The 20,100-nt window shown below is 43.7% G+C and overlaps 1 pseudogene; it reads left to right on the top strand.

Annotated features, from left to right (window-relative positions):
• The window catches only part of LOC125546523, a 72,337-nt pseudogene that overhangs the window by 42,955 nt on the left and 9,282 nt on the right, over nt 1-20,100 (top strand).

Raw genomic sequence — 20,100 nt, 5'->3', positions numbered from 1 at the left:
TTCATTTATCCGGAATCTTTGTGTGCTATGGTGATGAAGGCAACGTACTATCCTCGGGGACATATTCTTGATACGGTGGTTCCGCAGTCCGCGTCAGTGACTTGGCAAGGTATTATGCATGCCAAAAGGAAAAAAAGATATGGTCAAATTTAAGTTTTTTCAAAATTTTTTTGTTAAATCTGGTCAAAGTACTAATTCAAGAAGTATTAATGTTACTATATAATTATTCAAGAATATTAGTGTTACTAAATAATTATTTGAATTTTTTGAATTTTGGTCAAATCTGGTCAAACTGTGGTCAAACTATGGTCAAACTGTGGTCGAACTATGGTCAAACTTATTCAAGAAATATTAGTGTTACTAAATAATTACTGTTTTTTAGAATAATAGTTTCAAACTCAAACAATGAAATGTGTGACTTCATGCTCAAGCTAAACTCCTAAGGGTTAATAGGATTGACATCTTACTATTGTGAGGAAAACAACAAGTGCAGACTTGGAAACGAAGGAGAATAGAACCCGAAAGTTAAGCGTGCTTGGGCTGTGGAGTAGTGAGAGGGATGGGTGACCAGTCGGGAAGATAGATGATTTGGAATGAGTGATCCACACTTCAGCAGTTAAGAGAGGTGATTAGAGACTAAATCACCAAATAATTCAGAAAAATTAAAAATCGAAAAAAATCAAAAACAATCCAAAATTTTCAAAAATAAACCCTTTATTACCGGTTGGTAACACCAACCGGTACTAAAGGCCCCCCATACCAGGGCGCGAGCTCACGCCACGTGGTGGCACTTTAGCGCCGGTTCGTGCCGAACCGGTACTAAAGGGGAGGGCCTTTAGTGCCCACCAATTAGTGCCGGTTATGGAACCGCCACTAAAGGCCCTTATGAACCGGTTTTAAAGCTCCGTTTTCTACTAGTGTATAAACACAATGAGCATACACACGACATCTACATGACTAGGATGCACACAACAAATGATACATCTCCCACGTATCTATAATTTTTGATTGTTCTATGCTATTATATTATCTTGGATGTTTTACATACATTTACAAGCAATTTTATATCATTTTTCGGGACTAACCTATTAACTCAGTTTCCAGTGTCAGTTGTTATTTTTTGCTTGTTTTTGACTTCGCAGAATATTAGTACCAAACGAAGTCCAAATGCCACGAAACCTTTTGGAGATTTTTTTTCTGGCAATAAGAGACCCTGGAATCTTCAGGAGGTAACCAGAGGATGAAGGAGTGGTCCATCAAGCACCAGGGTGCCCCAGGGGCCTCTGGCGCACCCTGGTGGGTAGTGGGGCCCACGAGCCTCCTTTTGACCGACCTCCACCTCTATAAATACTATAAAATTCCAAAACCTACAGGGGAGTCCACGAAATACTTTTTCCGTCGCCGCAAGTTCCAGAACCATGAAATCATTCTAGAGGCCTTTTCCGGCACACTGCCAGAGGGGGAAACGATCACGGAGGGGTTCTTCATCATCCTTGCTACCCCTTCGATGATGCTTGAGTAGTTTACCATGGACCTATGGGTCCATAGTTAGTAGTTAGATGGCTTCTTCTCTCATTTTGATCTTCAATACAATGTTCTCCTTGATGTTCTTGGAGATCTATTTGATGTAATGAATTTTTGCGGTGTGTTTGTTGGGATCCGATGAATTGCGAGTTTATGATCAGATCTATCCATGAATATTATTTGAGTTTTCTCTGAACTCTTTTATGCATGATTGTTATAGCCTCATATTTCTTCTCCGATTTATTGGTTTGGTTTGGCCAACTAGATTGATTTATCTTGCCATGGGAAGAGGTGCTTTGTGATGGGTTTGATTTTGCAGTGTTCAATCTCAATGATAGAAAGAGACATGCCACACATGTATCATTACTATTAAGGGCTGTAGTGGAGCCAGAAAAATAGGATGAGGAGGGTCGAGTATTGTTCAACCTTGTTGGGGTGGGCCAATCCATCAAAAACATCCATTTTAGCAAAAAAAACATTTCTAGTATTCATATATTAGGCCTAAATCACAGATGTTAGGGGAGGCACCCCCCTGTCTCCGCCACTTATTAAGGGTAGCAATATGGGGATTATTGATACGTGAGTTTATCTTGTCTACATCATGTCATTTTGCTTAAAGCATTACTCTATTTTTCCATGAAATTAATACACTAGATCCATGCTGGATAGTGGTCGATGTGTGGAGTAATAATAGTAGATGCAAAATTGTTTTGGTCTACTAATCTTGGACACGATGCCTATATACATGATCATTGCCTTGGATATCGTCATAATTATTTGCCTTTCTGTCAATTGCCTAACAGTAATTTGTTTACGCACCGTATACTATTTTCTCGACAGAAGCCTCTAGTGAAAACTATGGCCCCGGGTCTATTTTCTATCATATATTAAAACAAAAAATACCTTACTGCAATTTTATTTTATTTATTTGTTTTGTATTTTTGTCAGTTCTATCTATCAAAAACTATATCTTTTAATCTTGCTCGTATCCGTTGAGGGATTGACAACCCCTCTACATGTTAGGTTGCAAGTATTTGTTGTTTGTGTGCAGGTGCTGTTTACACAATGGTACTTGGTTCGCCTACCGGATTGATAACCTTGGTTTCATAACTGAGGGACATACTTATCTCTACTGTACTGCATCATCATCTCCTCTTCGGGGAAATCCCAACGTAGATCACAAGTAGCAACAAACACCATTGCACAGATACAATGAATCATGCCATCAAAGAGTAAAATCATTCACGATCGAAGTTATGCCTAGGACGAAGACCATTCGTACCAACAACTTCTTGACCTCAAGAGGACATTGAGAAAGGTTTTCTAGTAGGGAACATCGCTCAAGATCCATCGTTGCGGGTTCCAACCGCTAGATATCCCGTGTTTTCATCCTGGAGATAAAGTTTGAGAAAATCCGAGTAATGCCGTTGACAAGGTAAGGACACAAAAACACCACCATTTGTAGATATAATCAACTAGAGTCAAACCTAGGGTTATCACTTCGGAGCTCAAGACCGGGTACTTGAGAAGGATGCAAAGGCCGGGGGTTGTCCTCCTTTTCAATTTTTTTTGAGAAGGACCACAAAATCGAAGGCATAGGTGTTGTCGCCACCACTTTTCATCCCAGCAGCTCATGTGTAACATGATCTTGACATGAGATGTCATGCAAGTGAAGACCATGCCCAAACAAGCATGCAGTCAGTTGCGACAAAATTTGGTCGCTACCAAAGGCTCCGAGCAGCGTTGATCATCATGTCATATGTGACAAAGATTGATGAGGGATGAGTGCCACTGGCACCGTCAAAATATCAATTCAATAGGCGGTTTAAATTTCGGAGGAGAAAATCTGATCCATGAACTGCATACTAGAGTAATTGTTGGTCAAATATTTGTCTTAATGAGAAGTATGCCTTACATTTTTATGTTTATTCTTTATTTTTGACCAAAGGTTTTTCACCTGAACACATACATTAGTCAAAATATTGTTAACAAGTTGGGGGACTTGTGCTAGTGAGCGAGGAAAGGTGGTTAGGCAAAGGCACTGTGGCTACCTTTAAACTTGGTTCTCTTCCCTCAAATCCATCCCAGACAATGTTTTCTTTTTGTGTGGTAGTACTGGTCAGATGCCGCAATGAATAAAATAGACGATCAATTGGGGTAATTTTTATTGATCAACATATGAGCCCCATTCATATTAGAGATATGCATGTTGCCCTCGCTTGCATGCACTAGTGCAGAACCGGGCAATAGCACCGGTTCGTAAGGCCCTTTAGTGCCGGTTTCGTAACCGGCGCTAAACTGTAGGAACTAAAGCCCCCCCCTTTTAGTACTGGTTCAGCACGAACCGGTGCTAAAGGGCAACCACGTGGCACGAGCCAGCTTCGGGGGCAGGGAGCCCTTTAGTACTGGTTGGTGTCACAAACTGGTACTAAAAGGTTGGGGGGGGGGGTTGGGTTTATGATTTCTTTTTCATTTAATTTTGTGTTTTCCATTTAATTCTTTTTCGTTTGCTGGTACTTTACGATACTACATATTGTACACGTTATGCATATATATAAATAGAATTTCTAGTAGAACCGATCATAATATATATATATATATCATCGAATGTCTCACAACCACCATTAATTAATTCACACATATATACACACATGTATATATATATATACAATTTCTCCTAATTGGTGCCTTCGGAGCTAGTGGCATTAGCCTAATTGGTGCCTTCGGAGCACGATAACAATTGGAAGTGGTTCATGGGGGCGGTAGCGGGTAATAGTATTCTCCTTTGGGATCTATGACCTGGTCGAGCAAAAATCCCGCTATTTCCTCTTGAATTGCTTGTATGTGCTCCTCTGTTAGGAGCTTCTCCCGCACCTCTTTGAACTGTTAAGAAGGAGATCAATATGCATGTGTATTAATTGTGTGACTAGATATCGATAATGGTGTAAAAATTGTGAATAGTTTTCTAACAAACGTACCCACTCCTGTCTTTGAGATTTGCTCCTTTCGGACGCCATCATGAGAATGTTCTCGCAAACGTAGTATGCACACAGATTATTCCCCGGCGCCTGCTTTAGGGCCTTTACGAGAATGGAATTTGATCAAATAATAATTAATCAAGCATGATAATTAAAGAGATGGCAGCTAGCTAGTAGTACTTAATTACTTACCTGGGGTCGATACCATTTCAGATTTTGGTTCCATGGGCCTGGAGTGGCCCTGATGAACTTTGCCCAAGCCCTGCCCGTCGACAAAGAAAATGAATAAATGGGTTATTAAATAGTTGTTATCAGGAAATGACGAACTAATTAAATAGGCCGAGATATAGTTAATAATGATTGAAATTACCTGTTGACTATCCCCTTCACGATGGTGTAGTCACTTGCTTTCTTAAGTAGTGAGTCTAGTACTTCAACTGTTCCTTCATCAACTTTAATGATTAACAAGATCCAGTGAAATCTGCATGCACACACATTTGCATGTCTTAATTAAGCGGGCATATGTAAGCAAAAACATGTAGCTAGCTAGTAGGCAAAAACAGAATTTGTAGTACAAGACAGTGTGACTCACTCGAAGTTGTAAGGAAGTAGTATATCTTCAATGTATTTGAGGAGTTTGAAGAACTCTAGCATGCTTTCCTCTACACTTTTTTCGTAATATGGATCTAATTTCCATGTGTATTCATTAATGGTATTTGGGTCAACGAACCCAATGCCATAGCGTCCACCTTTTTTCATTTCATAAATCTTCATCCTGCATAATACCACAGAAAAGAATATAGTGAGGATAATTACAGGTAATGATTGATCAAAATGATCACTACAGCTAGCTTGAAAGATAAATTACAGAAATAAATCACTTACAGACAATAGCAACTGACGATAGATTTGTCGAGTGCGTCTTGATTGTATAGCTGAAACAGTTCTGAATACTCAACGGCCAGAGCTTTCTCATGGTAGTAATGCTCCTCCTTGACATTCACCATGAGGGACTCTCGATTGGAAATCTTGGTAATGTCCATGTACCATCGATGCAATTCATACATTCTCGTTGGGAGGTTCTTGACCTCGTCTGGCTCGACCAAAGGTTGGCCCCGGACATATTTCTATTTTATTTCCTCCTCTCTAGTCGAAGACATGGGCTCGATATCGAGGAGTTGTCCAACAGTGATCCCGATCGCTTTAGCCTGCGCAATATGGTCCTCGGTTATTACCATGTCGCCCACCCCGGGAACGTTAACAGTTTGCCCACAATAATATTGGGCGCGCCTACTCTCATGTGTTGTTGGCACAACAAGCGGGGGGATTGATTGCGCTGCCTGTTCTCCCAGCTGGGGAACGGTTTTACTGCTCCTTTTGCCAGCTGATTTGCTCGAGCTCGAGCTCGCCTCTTTCTGTAGACGTGCTCGATTTAACTTCTTGATGTGGTGCTCATAGTCTGTGTCAACAGGCTTGGGAGCTGGTGCTCTAGCCATACGAATGAAGTTGTCAATCTTTTCCACAGGCACTTTCTCCCTTGGCGGCGATGGCGGTTTTGGTGCAAAATGGGCTTCCACCTCGGCCTTCGATATGGCTACGTTTTCCTCCGCGGACTTGTCGTAAGGCCTCTGCGGAAGAGGCGCGAGGCTTGGACCATATTGAAATCGCTTGCCTTCATCTGTACCTCCAGTACTACCTCGACTTGTACCGCTACGCACCATAGCTGAGGCAGCTCTCTTCCGTGATTGCTGAGGCGGCGAAGACAGCTGATGTGGCTGAGTTGGAGGAGGAGGAGTGGCCTGAAGCTGTGCCGGACTTGGAGGAGGAGTGGCCTAACGCTTTGCCGGACTTGGAGGAGGAGGAGTGGCCTGAAGCTGTGACGGACTTGGAGGAGGAGTGGCCTGACGCGTTGGTGGACTTGGAGGAGCGGGAGTCTGCTAACTCGGTGGCGGACTTCGACGAGGAGTCGGATGACGCGGTGTCAGTGGCCTTCGAAAGATGATGCAATCCTTTCTCCATAGGATGATACGATGGTTGGCCTCTCCCAGTGTGTGCTCATCGTCACCTCCAGGAATGTCAAGCTCTAGCCCCGAATATTGGTCCACCACCTCATCAACCAAGACACGAGCATGGCCTGCTGGAAGCGGGTTGCAATGGAAGGTTGCCTCGGGGGGATTTGTAAAAGCAAGGGCGTCCGCCACCTTCATGGATATGTTCTTCATTTTGAAGTGTAGCTCGCAGTTAGTGTTCTCCATGATGTCATCCACTGGGTAGCTATCCAGCAATGCGTCGCCCGGGGCGGAACCCACACTACTTCTTGGCATGGATGGGACGGTGCTATCAAATGGTGGATCATCCGCTAGCTGCTGAGAACCCCTTTGCTGGCTAAGTGAGTCGATCTGCTCCTGCTGCCGCTGGAATTTGACTGCCAAGTCCGCATGCGCTGATTCTAGGCCTTGAAGGCATTCATAGTCTAGCTTCCTCTGCTCCTCCTCCATCTTCCTCTTCTTCTCCTCCGCAATCTTCTTTCTCGCACGGGTTCTGTAGTCGGCGTTCCAGTCCGAAAACCCCTCATACCACGGCATAGCGCCCATGCCTCATGTTCTTCCCAGGTGTTCAGGATTTCCCAGGTTACGCATAAGCTCGTCGTTCTCTCTGTTGGGCTGAACACCCCCGATCGAGCCTCTTCTATTGCAACAAGTAGCTTATCTTCGGCTCCGTCCAGACATGCCTTCTTCGAAACTTTGCCTATCTTCGGGTCCAACCCCCCCCCCCCATGCGCATAGAACCAAGTCCTGCACCTGGGGCCAGCTCAATGTTTTTGGAGTGACACCTGCATCCAGCATCTCTTTCTTAGACTTATCCCACTTAGGCATTCCCACCGCATAGCCACCTGGCCCCAGCTTATGGAACTTATCCTTTTTTGCGGCATTGGCCTTGTTTATTCTCGACCGTTCCTTAGATAATTCCGAATCCTTGAATTTCACGAAATTGTCCCAATGAGCACTTTGTTTCTCTAGTGTTCCCTCGAATAATGGAGTCTCCCTTCCTCCCTTGACGTACTTGGCCCATTCACGAATCTTGTGGTTCTTGAATGCAACCGCCATCTTCCTAAGAGCAGCGTCCTTGACTTTCTCCACATCTGCATCTGTGAAATGATCTGGTAGGGTGAAATGTTCCATGAGCGTTTCCCAAAGCAGAAGTTTTTGTCTATCGTCGACAAAAGTAACTCCTGGACGTGGCTTTGCTGGCTCTCTCCATTCTTGAAGGGAGATCGAGAGTTGGTCCTTCACAAGAACTCCGCACTGACGAATGAACTTGTCCACAATCTTCTTAGGCGCTAATGGTTCGCCATTAGGTTTGATGGCCTCGATATTGTACTTTACGCCCTCCTTCAACTTTTTGTTCGGGCCTCATTTCCTGTTGCCTGAAGATTTGCTTGATCCGGATGGCTGAAAGAAGAAAGATCTATTCTTTAATATATCTTCATGTCATTTAAAACATGTGATGATCACCAGATGCCTGCTTATATAAATATATATACCTCGCCGGTCTTTGTTGTTTCAAGATCAACATTTTCTTCGTCATGTTCATAGTTCATGACTTCATCAATTCGGTCGTCACGATCGAATATCATATCACCCTCCCCGGTGTTGTTTAGATATTCGGAGCCGTCATAATCTTCTTCATTCTGATCATCATCTAGCCCGCGAGGATTGCGTATGATATTGAACAGAGCCTCTTCTCCCTCTCTGCCGGTATTTTCCGCCATAGGTTTTGTTTAACTAATCCAAAAGAAATATATTCAAATTACAATGCATGGATGCAATCAATTAATAAGGAAAAACTGAATCAATCATAGTACATAATAAGCATCATCGAATATAATCTCGAATACATCGTCTCGAATAATAGATATAATCTCGAATACATCGTCTCGAATAATAGATATAATCTCGAATACATCGTCTCGAATAATAGATATAATATCGAATACATCACTAGCTAGCTAGCTAGCAAGCTAATAAAGATCGAATACTACAGATTAATCTAGGCCACTCGCGGTTCCTGAGGTGCGGGCGGTGAACACCCAAAGAGAAGGAACCATCACTGGATCATAGCTCGGGTGATCTCCCAAAAGAACCTGCCAGGTATTTGAGAACCTGACGTCCATAGCAGCCATGTAGCGATGGACGTGCTCGTCCTCCTCCCTGACACGGCGACGTACCACCTCCGGCGGGGCCGGCTCCCTCCGCACCGAAAGTGGCCCACGCGAACGCCACCAAAGGAGATGAGGGTCGACGACAGGACCCGGGGCCGGGTTCCTCACCAAGCGTCGCGCCCCTGAAGGTAGCACCTCCTAGTGCCAGCCTGGCGGAGCCCAGTCCTGGACATGGGTCCTCTGAAGCAGGACGTTGTCGCGAACGGGTCGACGGCGAGGATGCGGGCCGGGCATCGTCGACAACAAATACTATATGCCGCAAAAGTAAAGTAACATTTTTTTTAATGATGGATTGTGATTTCATAAATGCAAATTCTAAATTTTATAACTAAACTAACATTTCTAATATTTCTATAACTAAAACTAACATTTCTATAACTAAAAAACATTTCTATATAACTAACATTTCTAATATTTCTATATAACTAACATTTCTATATAACTAACATTTCTATAACTAAAACTAACATTTCTAATAATTCTGTAACTAAAAAACAGAAAGATTGCTAACAATTCTATAACAATATGTGTGTGTGTGTGTGTGGTTGGCGGCCGGGGCAGGAGCTCACCAGCGAGGCGCGACGGCGGTGGGCGGCGACGGGGATGGGGACGGAGACGGGACGGCGACGACGGGAACGGGGCAGCGACGATGGGGACGGGGACGGGCCGGGCGGGGACGACGTACGGGAGGACGGGCCGGGCGGGGATGATGGGAGGACGGGGCGGGGCGCGGCGACGAGGACGGCGATGGACGGCGACGGGGGCGGCGACGAGGGGCGGCGGCGACGGGGCAGAGGAGAAAGAAGGAGGGAGAGATGAGAAACTGACAATTTTTTTGAAGTGTTTTCTTATATAGAACCCACCTTTAGTACCGGTTGGAGTCACCAATCGGTACTAAAGGTCTGTTTTGGCCAGGCGAAGCGGCGGGAACCGCACCCCCTTTAGTACCGGGTTGTGGCACCAACCGCTACTAAAGGCCCCCCCTTTAGTACCGGTTGGAGCCACGACCCGGTACTAAAGGGTGTGCGCTGCCAGGCGAGGGGCGCAAAAGTTTAGTCCCACCTCGCTAGCCGAGGGGCACTCGCACCTGCTTATAAGCCCCGCCGTCGCTGCTGTCTCGAGCTCCTCTCTTAAGCAGGCCTTCTGGGCCTACCTCTTCTGTGATGCCCTGTTGGGCCTACTGGGCTAGCGGGCCTACATCCTGGCCCAACTAAAATTTGGGTTTCTAGTCGTATGCAGGCCGCTGTGGCCCAGTAGGTGGGCTTTCTTCCTTATTTTTTTTGCTTTATTTATTTTTGATTTATTTATTTTAGAGTTGTTTTTTGCTGTATTTAGAGTTTTTTTGTGAATATTTTTGCTTTAGGTACAAAAAATTACAAACTTATGTTAGTACCGGTAGTTTACAAATTTGAATAGTTTAAATTTTGAATTATTTGAAATTTGTGTGAATCACTAGTTTGTGAATAACTTAACTTTGAAAATAGATTTTTCAGTGATTCTTTTTCTTATGTTTAATATTAGTGTGTTTTATCATTATATTCAATTTGGTAATACTTAGGTTATTTAAAAAATGAAATGCCTTTGTAACGGTTGAGTTTTCGTCTGAAACCCTGATACTTCGAAAGAGATTGTCCATTTTGTACACGAAGTGCATCCAGTTTTTGCGGTAACCCTCTCTACTTTTTTGCACATGCTATGTGGGTGAAATTATGATGCCATGCCAACTTTCAACCTTTTCTGAGTTCATTTGAAATGCTTTTCAATTTCAGGGCCATTGAGCTGAAAAAATCAGTAAATGCATGAAAGAATTTGCTTGCACATAAAATTTCTTCGCGTTTCAAATGCCAAAACACATAACTAGCTACCCTAACTATTAGAGAGATTCCCTCCTGGGTGTGAAACACAGAAGAAAGTGATGATAGTGAAGCCGATCACATCCCAGATCTTTGGGTGTGAAACGTTTTCTTCGCGTGTGTCCCTTTGCGCCGTAGCCATGGAAAATCTTCATCATTTAACTGGATGCTCGGGTCAATATTCACTGTGAATGGAGCAATTTCATCAAACTTTTCATAATCTCCTGACATGTCTGTCTTGTCATCCACTCCCACGATGTTTCTCTTCCCAGAAAGAACTATGTGCCGCTTTGGCTCATTGTACGATGCATTCGCTTCCTTATCTTTTCTTTTTGTCGGCTTGGTAGACATGTCCTTCACATAGAAAACCTGTGCCACATCATTGGCTAGGACGAATGGTTCGTCTGCATACGCAAGATTGTTGAGATCCACTGTTGTCATTCCATACTGCGGGTCTTCCGTTACCCCGCCTCATGTCATATTGACCCATTTGCACCGAAACAAAGGGACCTTCAAACCACGTCGATAGTCAAGTTCCCATATGTCCTGTATATAACCATAATATGTTTCCTTTCCCGTCTTGGTTTCTGCATCAAAGCGGACACCACTGTTTTGGTTGGTGCTCTTCTTATCTTGGGCGATCGTGTAAAATGTATTACCATTTATCTCGTACCCTTTGAAAGTCATTATATTCGAAGATGGTAACTGGGACAGCAAGTACAAGTCATCTTCAATAGAGGCGTCATGCATGGTACGTGTCTGCAACCAGCTGGCGAAACTCCTGGTTTGTTCACGTGTAATCCAGTCATCAGACCGCTCCGGGTGTTTGGAGCGTAGCAAATTCTTGTGTCCATCCATATACGGAGCCACCAAGGTGGAATCCTGTAGAACTGTGTAGTGTGCTTCAGTGAGAGAATTTCCGTCCATACATATTATTTGTTCCCCTCCTAGCGTGCCTTTTCCATCCAGTCTGCCCTTATGCAGCGATTCAGGAACACCAATCGGCTTAAGGTCAGGAATAAAGTCAATACAAAACTCAATGACCTCCTCATTTTCATGGCCCTTGGAGATGCTTCCTTCTGGTCTAGCACGGTTATGAACATATTTCTTTAAGACTCCCATGAACCTCTCAAAGGGGAACATATTGTGTAGAAATACAGGACCCAAAACGTTAATCTCTTCACATAGGTGAACTAGGACGTGCGTCATGATTTTGAAGAAGGATGGTGGGAACACCAACTCGAAACTGACAAGACATTGCACCAAATCATTCTCTAACCTTGGTATGATTTCTGGATCGATTACCTTCTGAGAGATTGCATTGAGGAATGCAGATAGCTTCACAATGGCTAATCGTACGTTTTCCGGTAGAAGCCCCCTCAATGCAACCAGAAGGAGTTGCGTCATAATCACGTGGCAGTCATGAGACTTTAGGTTCTCAAACTTTTTCTCTGCCATGTTTATTATTCCCTTTATATTCGACGAGAAGCCAAACGGTACCTTAATACTGAGCAGGCATTCAAAGAGGATTTCCTTCTCTTCTTTGGTAAGAGCGTAGCTTGCATGACCCTGATGTATGCCGTCTTTTCCATGCATATGTTGCTGGTCCTCCCGTGCCTCAGGTGTATCTTTTGTCTTCCCATACACGCCCAAGAAGCCAAGCAGGGTCACACAAAGATTCTTCATCACGTGCATCACGTCGATTGCGGAACGGACCTCTAGGTCTTTCCAATAGGGCAGGTCCCAAAATATAGATATCTTCTTCCACATGGGTGCGCGTCCGTCAGCGTCATTCGGAACAGGTTGTCCACCAGGACCCTTTCCAAAGACCACCTTCAAATCCTTGACCATATCATGTACATCAGCACCAGTACGGTGGCGAGGCTTCGTCCGGTGATCCGCCTCACCTTTGAAATGCTTGCCTTTCTTTCTTACGGGATGCCTGCTCGGAAGAAATCGACGATGTCCCAGGTACACATTCTTCTTACAATTAGCCAAATATATACTGTCGGTATCGTCCAAACAGTGCGTGCATGCGCGGTATCCCCTGAAAGGTTACTGAGAGCTGGAAAATCATTGATGGTCGTGAACAGCAATGCCTTTAGGTCAAATTCTTCCCCCATGTGCTCATCCCACGCACGTACACCTGTTCCATTCCACAGTTGTAAGAGTTCTTCAACTAATGGCCTTAGGTACACATCAATGTCGTTGCCGGGTTGCTTAGGGCCTTGGATGAGCACTGGCATCATAATGAACTTCCGCTTCATGCACAACCAAGGAGGAAGGTTATACAAACATAGAGTCACAGGCCAGGTGCTATGGTTGCTGCTCTACTCCCCAAAAGGATTAATGCCATCTGCGCTTAGACCAAACCATACGTTCCTTGCGTCATCTGCAAACTCCTTCCCGTACTTTCTTTCGATTTTTCTCCACTGCGACCCGTCAGCGGGTACTCTCAACTTTCTGTCTTTCTTACGGTCTTCTCTGTGCCATCGCATCGCCTTGGCATGCTCTTTGTTTTGGAACAAACGTTTCAACCGTGGTATTATAGGAGCATACCACATCACCTTGGCAGGAATCTTCTTCCTGGGGCGCTCGCCCTCGACATCACCAGGGTCATGGCGGCTGATCTTATAGCGCAATGCACCGCATACTGGGCAAGCGTTCAAATCCTCATACTCACCGCAGTAGAGGATGCAATCATTAGGGCATGCATGTATCTTCTGCACCTCTAACCCTAGAGGGCAGACAACCTTCTTTGCTTCGTACGTACTCTCGGGCAATTCGTTGTCCTTTGGAAGCATATTCTTTATCATTACCAGCAACTTTCCAAATCCCTTATCAGATACACCATTCTCTGCCTTCCATTGTAGCAATTCCAGTGTGGTGCCCAGCTTTTTCTTGTCACCTACGCAATTCGGGTACAACAATTTTTTGTGATCCTCTAACATGCGCTGCAACATCTTCTTCTCCAAATCACTTGCGCAATTTCTCTTTGCATCGGTAATAGCCCGACCTAGATCATCAACGGGCTCATCCGATGCCTCTTCTTCAGCTTCTTCCCGCATTACCGACTCAGCTTCTTCCCGCATTACCGGCTCAGCTTCTTCCCTCATTGTTGTATCATCGTATTCAGGGAACCCATGGCCAGGATAGTAGTCGTCGTCCTCTTCTTCTTCACTGTCTTCCATCATAACCCCTCTTTCTCCATGCTTGGTCCTAACATTGTAGTGGGGCATGAAACCGGACTCAAACAGGTGGACATGATCGCAACTAAGGTAACTCTCTAGCTAAAGAAACAAATAACTCTCTAGCTAAAGAATTTAAGTGCAACAACAAATGCAATCAAGATCGCAACTAAGGTAACAATTGATCCAACAGCATAATGATACCAAGCCTCACTATGAATGGCATATTTTCTAATCTTTCCAATCTTCAAGCGCATTTTCTCCATCTTAATCTTGTGATCATCGACGACATCGGCAACATGCAACTCCAATTCCATCTTCTCCCCCTCAATTCTTTTCAATTTTTCCTTCAAATCCTCGTTTTCTCTTTCAACTAAATTTAACCTCTCGACAATAGGGTCGGTTGGAATTTTCGGTTCAACTACCTCCTACATACAAATATCTATGTCAACTTGATGGGCATAATTTGTCATAAACACGAAATGTAATGAATAGTTTTAAAAGAGAATATACCACATCCGAATCATAACCCGGACGAGGGCCGACGGGGACGGATATCAAAACCATGGCACTATGTATAACAAACAACGTATGGGTAAGATAATTATACGAGTAACTATATATCCAAATCACACAAACATCAATTTTTTATATAAAACTTCATGAACAAGAGGCTCACCACAAGGTGGTGCCGGCGACGGGACGTTGCGAGCGATCGACGGTGGTTACGACGGAGATTTAGAAGGTACTAAGTAAACCACACCTACATATGCAAACTAAGTGTTATTTTTGACCTCAAATTGCATATAAATCAAATACTAACACATATATATAATTCCTCCCAAATTACTAAACTCAAAAATCAATCACTATATAAAGCATTGCACGAGCTAATCTAGCAATGAGAGATGAAAGGACAAAGTTGCTAACCTTTGTGATCATTTGAATGGATGAGGGCCTTCAAATCGTGACAAATTTTGGGCAAAATGTGTGATGAGCTTGAGAGGAAGAGGGAAAATAACAAAGAGGAGACGGGAAAGGGGAAGAACAGAGCGAGCTCGGGTGGACAAAGGGTCTATGTAGGACAACCTTTAGTACCGGTTCGTGATACGACCCGGTACTAAAGGTGCTGGAGGGGCCCCGGACTGACAACATCCTGCCACCACTCACTTTAGTACCGGTTCGTGGCACGAACCGGTGCTAAAGGTTCGCCACGAACCGGTACTAATGAGAGTGGCCGGCTAGCCGTTGGAACCGGTACTAATGCACACATTCCTGCCGGCTCAAATTCAAACCGGCACTAATGTGCTTCACGTTTGACCATTTTTCTACAAGTGATGATACGAAACGGCAGTAAGAAGAGGTGCATGCTTGCCTCGTCGCTGGTGACCTCACCGTCGGCACGTAGAGTGACGCCATGCAGGTATGTTTCCAGTGTCCCACAACTCTTTGTTTTCCTCCACTACCTCACATATCTCTTTTCAACTAAATGCCGGAGCTGCATCTCACTGCTCTTCCCTTCACTCCCACAACGCATTCTCGTTGTTTTACAAAACACACACGCCAACACAAGCACCATGAGAGAAACACAAGAGGCCTTTTCCTCTCCTGTTAATTTCTCTTATATAGCAAACTTGGTTACATGTGTAGGCTCTTAGCCTCAACTAAATTCACGCCTCACAGTACCATTTAGTGGAATCACTCGACGACCACATGACTCAACCAAATCAGTTGGCTGGCCATATACCCAACATTACCATCGGACGATACCTGCTCAAACGCTTGGTTGGTTGCTTCTCGTGGCTTCTGATCAGATATGTACGAAGATTGCTACCTTCTGCTTCTTCGATGCAGCAGCAATCCGAATGTGATTTTCTCATGGCCGAGCGATTGGAACATTTTCCTCTACGCGATGGGACAGTGGCCGGTATGCCCTTCCATCCAGCGTCCCTTGCAATAACCATCTTCACCGTGCGCCCAAACACATCCCCTATGACTGGATCGGACATCCACGACATCCACGACGATGTCGCCATGAGAAATTCAGGATCGGACATATAGCTGCTGCACCGGAAAAGCAGAAGCTAGCAATCTTCGTGCGTATCTGTTCGACGGGAGCTGAGATCATACATAGATATGTTGTACATATGGCTTCTTCGTATACTATCTTGTTGTTCAAAGTTTTAATTTAAGGTGTCTTTCATCAAAAGTTTCACATATTGGTACTTTTTTTCAAGGCGAAACAGCAAGTAAGCAAGGTGGTGCGCAAGTGGACATGTGGCAAGTATTGGTAAGTGTCAGCAAACCTACCAATACATCCCACTCCTTCTGTCTGTGTGCATCGTGATGATGTGCCTTTTTTTAAGAATGAAAAACACCTCGCTTCTTCAACGTGGTTGTACGGAATTTTTGAGAGTGGATATCAAATTGTATTTTTGTAAGGGTTATTTTCCACACACTATGTCGACATGGCAACCGTCAAGCGCCACATGAGCAGGTCAACACTAATCTGGGCAAGTTAGGGCTCTCGATGAACAACTTGTATAATTTTTGGACTAGCTTGAAACCCCAAAAATAGTTATTGGACCTATGACTATGATACATTTACTCTTCTACATTTTTCTAATTGCGCTACCAGATCTCACATCACCCACATTCAGTCCAAGATACATTGCCTGAAAATTTCACACTAATTAAGTTGCCACTGAAGGCTAAATATTCCTATCGTTTGTTGGCTGGTGGCGGCAGCGACTATGGTGCTAGCCAACGGTGAGGTTAGGCATGAGAAAGTTGGAGAAGTTGATGAACATGCCGGGACATGCCCGTGCCGTGCGAGTACAACATGGTGGAAGGCGCAAGTCTCTTCGCGACAGAGCACCACGATTGGCTGAGCCGTCACCATGTGGGTGCTTGTTGAAGTTATACAAAATGATTTACGATCCATGCGCCCTATGCACTTAGATTCTAGTCCAAAGGGCTTCCAGCCAGCTAATACATAAGGGATCATACATCGTACCAGTCATATAGGAAAGCATCTGGCTTATTTGTTTCACTCCAATATCTCATAGAAGTAGTATATGTAGCTAAATAGTCCACGAAGTCTAAGACTTTGCGCTTCCACTTAAAGCTATAGCTCCCACACATTGTGATGGACTATATATAGACGAGCCAACATGCATGCATAGATCACTCGATGGCCATGTATGTTATCATGAGTATATTACCCCACTCCGTGCAATTTCGTTCGAGCTAGTCATACCTTGTTTCTGTTTACCTTCACTTCCCATGAAGAATGCATGCATGCACCCCATGTGTGACCCTTATAGCAGGAAATTAAACCGGTTGTTGCTGCACATTTTGGCCTCGCGTGTTATGCACTGGTCCTGCTGACCAAGTCAGCGTACAATATTTTCAAATAGAAGAGTCTTTCTCGAGAAAGAAACCTCTCAAGAGATTGTATCTGTTTGACTCTTGACTAAGCTGTAATCTTTGCAGCGAAAACATTTTATGGTATAGCAATGGGAGTTACAATTGGTTTAAGGTGCTACTGCACTTCTTTTGTTGTCACCCTGTTGCTGATGCGGCCCATTATGATGTACTGCCAAAGTGCCAAGGCTATATATTGAAGTTATCCAACATTTAGAAGACCACTCTCCCAAAAACTGGACATATATTGAAGTTATCTAATAAGACACTACACTTAGATTCTTGGAAAAATCGGTGTTGTCTTTTTCCTGCGCTGGCTGTGAGGAATGAGCACGCCAGTGGAGGATTATTTGGTCGAGGCCATATCTTGAAGTTACCGAACCTTTACAAGACCACTTTTTGTGCAAATAGAAGATAAAACAACTTTTATTTGGAAACCTACACAACATGTGCGACTCTTACTGGAAATTAAATCATCTGCTGCTGCTGCATATGGACTAGTGATATATGTGTCCTGGTCGTCTGGACACCACTCCAATAACAAAGAATTTTTCTTCTAACATTTTGTATTTCCTAAAGACACGCTTCTGTTGCGGTGGGCTTGGAAGGCACGTACATCAAATAATCGTGCATGCAGCATCTTACTAAACCCTTTGGAAAATTATGAAAGGCGTCTACTAAATGATGCTGCTCGTGTTGAGTTAGGCAACGGAAATAGATGTTTCTTTTGGACTGATAAATGGATCAATGGTGCCACAGTAGAAGATATCACACTAGATGTTTTCAATTCCGTGCCTCCGGTTGTCGGGGAGAGAAGAACAATAGCACAAGCAATGATTAGTGCAGTATGGATCAAAGACATAAAGGAAAAAATAAATATTCACATTTTCCATCAGGTCTTAACCTTATGGGAGGTGATCGATTTCTGAAGTTCAAATCACACATGGTGCCGAAGACAAATGGATCTGGTCGTGGAATTATAAAGGTGCCTACTCGGCAAAATATGTTTATAAAGTACACTTCGCTGTATCCGTTATGTGTAGTACTGCTTACACCATTTGGAAGCATTGGGCTCCTTTCAAATGCAAGCTCTTCCTCCGGTTGGTCATCAAGGGGCGTGTCTGGTCAGCGGACCGTCTAGCTTAGCGTGATTTGCCTCGTAATGCTGCATGTTGTTTGTGCAACATTGCGCAAGAATCAGTTCATCATTTGTTCATGGGCTGCAATGTAGGGACCATCTTTTGGAGTTCAGTACTTCTTTGGGCAAATCTGAGTGAGGCCATCCCCCAAAATGCTCCTGATCTCCAGGATTGGTGGCAAGACGCCAAAAATAGAGTCCATGAACCCAGAAGGAATTCCTTGAACACTGTGGTACCACTAATTATATAGAGTTTATGGAGGGAAAGAAATGGCAGAATTTTTTAAAATTCGCACACACCGCTTCAAGGAATCATCAATCAAATTAAGATTGACGCGGTGCAATGGGCAGAAGCAAGTCTAGGTCATTTTGTATTACACTAGTTTCATTCGGTTTGCGGTGTTTGTACACAATTTTGGTGGTTAGGCCTTTGGGTCTTCTTTGTTTGCAGTAGTTTAGGTTGTCCTTGTTGCAACTCTGATGGACTTTGGTCGTGTATTGCTCCCTCTCTCTTTAGTATAATACATGCACTCCTCCTGCATGGTTCAAAAAAACCCGCAATGGTTTGCATCTTTAGACAGAAAGACTTCAAATTTTGAAATACGAAAACTGATTATTTCCAAGGCCATGGTTTTCTCGCAAAATAAAGCATTTTCTAATTGATACTACATACGTTAATGTCATGGTTGTAAGTGACCTGGTCAGCGTGCAAAATCAAGTCTAAAATTTTGAGTAAAGATGCAAAGCCAACTAGTGGATGGTGCTTCCCTTTCCCATGCGGTCCCTGCCTCCAAAGATCTGTCTGGCCATGTGTACGTGATACATGCAAACAAGTTATCTATAGCGTCTTATTATACCCTCACAATTTGGTTGTTATTGTCTCACTCTTAGTGTTTATGAAAATTTTATTTTAATGTGTTTGAGTCTTGTGTGCACGTTTTCAAATTTCAAGTGTATTTCTACAGGACAAGACTTTCTGAGAGATTTTCTTGTTTAGTTCTTCAGTGAACTGCAATCTTGGCACTAAAAACATTACATGATACAGTAATTGGGGTAACAACTGATACCGTTGTCCCCCTATTGATGTTTGCACCCCGTTGTGCCGAGGAAACCGATACAAAAGGCTCGTATCGAGTCTTACTATTACTTTTCTCTTTTCTTTTCCAATGTGTTATAAGCAACACCCCTGGGGTGCTTTTTGTACACGTCCATGAGGGACTATGGAAACAGATTTGGACTAGAAATCCTAATACAGTTAGGACTCGTACTTGCTCCTATTCCTAATCCTACATGTACTGGGACAACATGGTTAATTTCTACATTCACCTGCTTAACCTTGTAATAGAGGTAGACATTTTGGGCATGCGGTTGGATGACACCCTCCTGTATCCATGTCCATAGATGCGGATGGACAGTGAGTCCATTTTTCGGCACCATGTTGAAGATGCGCTTACGTTCCCTAAAAAAACTTGAAAATATGTCACCGCACAAGCTTGCCAACATATTGGCAAGAGTTGTAGTTCGTCAAGATATCATAGCTACCTTCAAACTTAGTTGTCTAAACCTATGAGTCTATAGAGTGAAATTCGATACAATATGTTCTATTTATGTTCTTTCAAAAATTAATGTTTATATGGCAGTACTAGTTAAATGCCACAGAATGAAACAGGCAAACATCTGGGGTAATTTCCAACTATCAGGATATGCAGTCCGATTCTCATTGGAGATATGCAATATGTGCTCATGTGCGTACTACATCCCGGCATGGATA

This window comes from Triticum urartu, chromosome 3 (assembly GCF_003073215.2).
Source record: "Triticum urartu cultivar G1812 chromosome 3, Tu2.1, whole genome shotgun sequence".
Classification (NCBI taxonomy): Eukaryota; Viridiplantae; Streptophyta; class Magnoliopsida; order Poales; family Poaceae; genus Triticum; species Triticum urartu.
This window is presented reverse-complemented; position numbering and strand designations above follow the sequence as displayed.